Here is a 6,000-nt window from a genome sequence, read left to right as displayed (position 1 = left end):
AAAATGATCCAACTATTATTTTATTCTGGTTGCCAACAGTGACCTCTGCCTATACCAACTCACAGGAAGTATCTACTTCAATTTCGCGACAAGTTAAACTACTTCTGGCAGCAACAGACATGCCACCGCCAACCGTGTTTAGCCTATCCTTTCGGAACACCGTTAGGTTCTTCGCAAAAATTTCGGCTGAGCTTATATCCGGCTTTAGCCAGCTTTCAGTGCCTATAACGATTTGAGCATCAGTGCTTTCTATTAGCGCTTGGAGAGCACAGCTACGACAGTTTACAACTGTTATACCAATGGTTCCTGTATCTACGTTTTTCCTGTGTTCAGCCTGCACCCTTTGTGACTGAAGCCCTTCTTGTGTTTTCCTGAGACCCTCTAACCTAAAAAACCGCCCAGTCCACGCCACACAGTCCCTGCTACCCGTGTAGCCGCCTCCTGCTTATAGCGGACACCTGACCTGTTTAGCGGAACCCGAAACCCAAGCACCATTTGGCGCATCTGCAGCCTACACGGTCGCAGAACCGTCTGAGCCTCTGATTCAGACCCTCCACTCGACTCTGTACTATGTGTCACTTTGGATCAGAAGAGATTCTCTCTGGTTTCGAGCGACTAACATAAGTGGTAAAGGCTGCCAGTCTTGCTTGCAAGATGAAAGCAGAGCTGACCAATTGCAACATAGTCGACAGGATCGATTGCGGATCTCTGCACCGTAGACCACCAGCCACAAGCAAGAGGTTTGCCATGCGCCACCGCCTCCAGCAGACATTCATGGTCCGAAGATGATCTGATGAAAAGATCGAAACCGGTCACCATTAAAAAAGTTAAGCGATCAAGATCGCTTCCAGTTTATTTACAACCGGCACTGCTAAGAGAATCCTACAACTTCCACATCGCTGCCAACGGATTATACACAGTGCTGGTGACTTCTTTGAAGCTCAGTAAAACTTTAAAACATGTACCTAATTTGTACGAGCTGTAAATAGATAGTTGCCACTATTAAAGTTCCAACCCTCGTATTTGTGTCGATGGGACAAATAGTTGTAGTACTGTTATTGTGCTTGATGACACGAGACACTGTTTTCCTGGTGTTTTCCTTAGTTCAAACAGATCAGGTCAAGAAGTACCATCATTGTTTTATTAATGAAATAAGGACAGAGGAAGGTAAACTACAGCTGCAGATGTATAAGTCAGATATAGCTTAATCATTTTACAAAACGTGGCTTTCACATATAGAATAACGAGTGAAAAGACTATTCTTCATAGTGTGGCGACAAGGTATTGAGAAAGGACATATGCACGAAAGTGAAATCGAAGGAAAAAGAAGCTGAAGTGCACACTGAGATGATAAACGTCATGGGGTAGCGATATGCACATATATTGTATTGTATGTTAACCGGGGACCTACAAACGACGGAGAGGCTCCGTCCCCGCCGCAGCCGCAGTGGTCCACAACTCCACGACGACCACCGCAGTCCACTTCACCCCTCCGCCGCCCCACACCGAACCCAGGGTTATTGTGCGGTTCGGCCGCCGGTGGACCCCCCAGGGAACGTCTCACACCAGACGAGTGTAGCCCCTATGTTTGCGTGGTAGAGTAATGGTGGTGTACGCGTACGTGGAGAACTTGTTTGCGCAGCGATCGCCGACATAGTGTAACTGAGGCGGAATAAGGGGAACCAGCCCGCATTCGTCAAGGCAGATGGAAAACCGCCTAAAAACCATCCACAGCCTGGTCGGTTCACCGGACCTCGACACAAATCCGCCGGGCGGATTCGTGCCGGGGACCAGGCGCTCCTTCCCGCCCGGAGAGCCATGCGTTAGATCGCACGGCCAGCCGGGCGGGCTATGCACATATATAGACGGCGGTAGTATTGAATACACAGGTATAGAAGGACAGTGCATTGGCAAAGCTGTCATTTGTACTTACGTGATTCATGAGGAAAGATTTCCGCCGTGCTTATGGCCGCACGACGTAAATTAACAGACTTTGAACGAGAAGTGGTGGTTGGAGCTAGAAGCAGGGGCATTTCATTTTGGAAATCGTTCGGGAATTAATACTCCGAGGTCCACAGCGTCAAATATGTGCCAAGGATACAAAATTTCTGGCCTTATTTCTCACCATGGACAAAGCAGTGGCTGATGGCCTTCATATAACGACAGAAAGCAATAGCTTTTTCGTACAGTTGTCAGCGCTAATAGACAAGCAACTATAACCGTAGAAATTAATGTGGGATGTATGGCGAACGTATCTGTTAGGAGAGGTGCGAGTGCCTTTGTTAACAGCACGACATTGCTTGCAGCATCTCTCCTGGGCTGTGACCAGATCGATTGGGCACTAGACGAGAGGAAAACTGTGGCTTGGTCCCGATTTCAGTTGATAAGAGATATTGGCAGGGTTCGAGTGTGGCGCAGACCCCACGATGCTATGGACCCAAGTTGTTAACAAGGCTCTGTGAAAGCTGTTGGTGGGACCATAATGGTGTGTGCTGTGTTTACATGGAATGTGTAGTGTCGGCAGAATTGCCAACACTACGCACACTAATTGAAAGAGGCGGCCAAGATGCACGCGCTAACTCACGCAGGCGGGCGTTAGGTCTGAAACAGGATACGTAATGAATGCTATAAAGAAAAGTACGTAGCTGCTGGAATACTTAACTTTAATCCATCATTTGTATACAGCGTTCTTGATGATACAAGTGAGACTCTCTCTAGATAAATGCAATATAATGCTAATGGCGCCTTGCTAGGTCGTAGCCATGGACTTAGCTGAAGGCTATTCTAACTATCTCTCGGCAAAGGAGAGAAAGGCTTCGTCAGTGTAGTCGCTAGCAAAGTCGTCCGTACAACTGGGGCGAGTGCTAGTCCGTATCTCGAGACCTGCCTTGTGGTGGCGCTCGGTCTGCGATCACTGACAGTGGCGACACGCGGGTCCGACATGTACTAATGGACCGCGGCCGATTTAAAGCTACCACCTAGCAAGTGTGGTGTCTGGCGGTGACACCACAGAATGGACTGGGTCTTCTGGTTATGTTCAGCTACTTGGAGGCCATTTGCAGCCATTCGTGGACTTCGTGTTCCCAAACAACGATAGAATTTTTATGGATGTCAATGCATCATATCACTGGGCCAAACTGATTGGTGTGAAGAACATTGTGGACAATTCGAGCGAATGATTTGGCCACCCAGATCGCCCGACATGAATCCCATCCAACATGCCTGGGACATAATGGACAAGTCAGTTCGTGCAGAAAATTGTGCACTTGTAACACTTTCGCAATTATGGAGGGCCATACAGGCAGCGTGCCTCAATATTTCTGCAGAGGACTTTGAACAGCTTGTTGAATTCATGCTGCATAGAGTGGATGCAGTAGGCCAGGCAATAGGAGGTTCGACACATTCGGAGGTTCCCATGACTTTTGTCACCTCAGTGTATAAGACAGTCGAAGTCTGATTAAAGAGTGACAAGTTATTTCTTTCGAAGAACCTCTCTGTAGCACAGTGCTCTGTTTCATAAAAGTTGTATTTTCTGTTAATGTCATAACTGATACAGTAAAAAATGATCTTAAGCAGCTTAACTGCCTGTGATAAGCAAGAAGAAGAGCATTTGTGTAGCCCGATTTTGGAATCAGCTCGTGTCACCAGCGGAGGACGAGTAAGTAATACACTCCTGGAAATTGAAATAAGAACACCGTGAATTCATTGTCCCAGGAAGGGGAAACTTTATTGACACATTCCTGGAGTCAGATACATCACATGATCACACTGACAGAACCACAGGCACATAGACACAGGCAACAGAGCATGCACAATGTCGGCACTAGTACAGTGTATATCCACCTTTCGCAGCAATGCAGGCTGCTATTCTCCCATAGAGACGATCGTAGAGATGCTGGATGTAGTCCTGTGGAACGGCTTGCCATGCCATTTCCACCTGGCGCCTCAGTTGGACCAGCGTTCGTGCTGGACGTGCAGACCGCGTGAGACGACGCTTCATCCAGTCCCAAACATGCTCAATGGGGGACAGATCCGGATATCTTGCTGTCCAGGGTAGTTGACTTACACCTTCTAGAGCACGTTGGGTGGCACGGGATACATGCGGACGTGCATTGTCCTGTTGGAACAGCAAGTTCCCTTGCCGGTCTAGGAATGGTAGAACGATGGGTTCTATGACGGTTTGGATGTACCGTGCACTATTCAGTGTCCCCTCGACGATCACCAGTGGTGTACGGCCAGTGTAGGAGATCGCTCCCCACACCATGATGCCGGGTGTTGGCCCTGTGTGCCTCGGTCGTATGCAGTCCTGATTGTGGCGCTCACCTGCACGGCGCCAAACACGCATACGACCATCATTGGCACCAAGGCAGAAGCGACTCTCATCGCTGAAGACGACACGTCTCCATTCGTCCCTCCATTCACGCCTGTCGCGACACCACTGGAGGCGGGCTGCACGATGTTGGGGCGTGAGCGGAAGACGGCCTAACGGTGTGCGGGACCGTAGCCCAGCTTCATGGAGACGGTTGCGAATGGTCCTCGCCGATACCCCAGGAGCAACAGTGTCCCTAATTTGCTGGGAAGTGGCGGTGCGGTCCCCTACGGCACTGCGTAGGATCCTACGGTCTTGGCGTGCATCCGTGCGTCGCTGCGGTCCGGTCCCAGGTCGACGGGCACGTGCACCTTCCGCCGACCACTGGCGACAACATCGATGTACTGTGGAGACCTCACGCCCCACGTGTTGAGCAATTCGGCGGTACGTCCACCCGGCCTCCCGCATGCCCACTATACGCCCTCGCTCAAAGTCCGTCAACTGCACATACGGTTCACGTCCACGCTGTCGCGGCATGCTACCAGTGTTAAAGACTGCGATGGAGCTCCGTATGCCACGACAAACTGGCTGACACTGACGGCGGCGGTGCACAAATGCTGCGCAGCTAGCGCCATTCGACGGCGAACACCGCTGTTCCTGGTGTGTCCGCTGTGCCGTGCGTGTGATCATTGCTTGTACAGCCCTCTCGCAGTGTCCGGAGCAAGTATGGTGGGTCTGACACACCGGTGTCAATGGGTTCTTTTTTCCATTTCCAGGAGTGTATAAAATAAAAGAATTTCATATTGAAAATGAGTTTAATTTCAGTTGTAACGTGTCCAGATTTTATGGATCTTACGTAAGCTTGATCCATAACGACAGTACGATACAGTATGAGATCCTCAGAAAATAATTATATCAACTAAAGGCAATTGCAGTTAATCCCATGTACTGAAAACAAAAAAAAAACAATATCTACCAATATATGGACAGGGGCATGCATACACAACTTAAAGTGAAATGCAATTTGGATATGAACCGAGCAGGTGGTTAATGACATAGGAAAACTCCACTTAACAAGAGAACAGCGAGCTTCAGCGCAGAAAAGGATAAGGCCAGAACAATACATAACTCCTTTTAACGTAAACATGGCCGGGACCGTGGGTAAGTGGCTGTACGGCATTAACAGGGCTAGGCTGCGACCCAGCAAGAAAAATAAAATTCACCTCTAGCAAGACGGCGATTGGCTGAAGCCATACTGGGCGATGCAGACGCGACACAGTGGGGAGATCCCCATTATATAAAAGCATTTTTAAAAGTAAAATGGCTAGATATCTCTCTCGTCTCGCAGCGAACTGCACAAGTATGTTGAAAATAGCGAGGGCGTCGAGAGCTTTGCTTTCTGCGAAGTGTGGACGATACGCTTCACGTATCGTGGTGACAGACAGCAAAGAGGTAGTTAATTATTCCTGCGGGAATTTTTGCATGCTAAGAAATTGTGCACGTCGCTCCAACCCTTAGCGAGTGTGCAATAGCCATTATTTTGATTAGGGAAAGATAAACATTCTACAGAATGTAGGGAAGTTGAGACCGAGTGAATTCAGTCAAGGCCAGAATAGGGAATCAGCGTTTCACATCCAGCACGGACACAACGCCGTTGCAGATGCAGCTTGGTAAGTACCATCACGCATTAG

Source organism: Schistocerca serialis, chromosome 3 (genome assembly GCF_023864345.2).
Source record: "Schistocerca serialis cubense isolate TAMUIC-IGC-003099 chromosome 3, iqSchSeri2.2, whole genome shotgun sequence".
NCBI lineage: Eukaryota > Metazoa > Arthropoda > Insecta > Orthoptera > Acrididae > Schistocerca > Schistocerca serialis.
The sequence above is the reverse complement of the archived record's forward strand: the minus strand, read 5'-3'. Positions refer to the sequence as shown.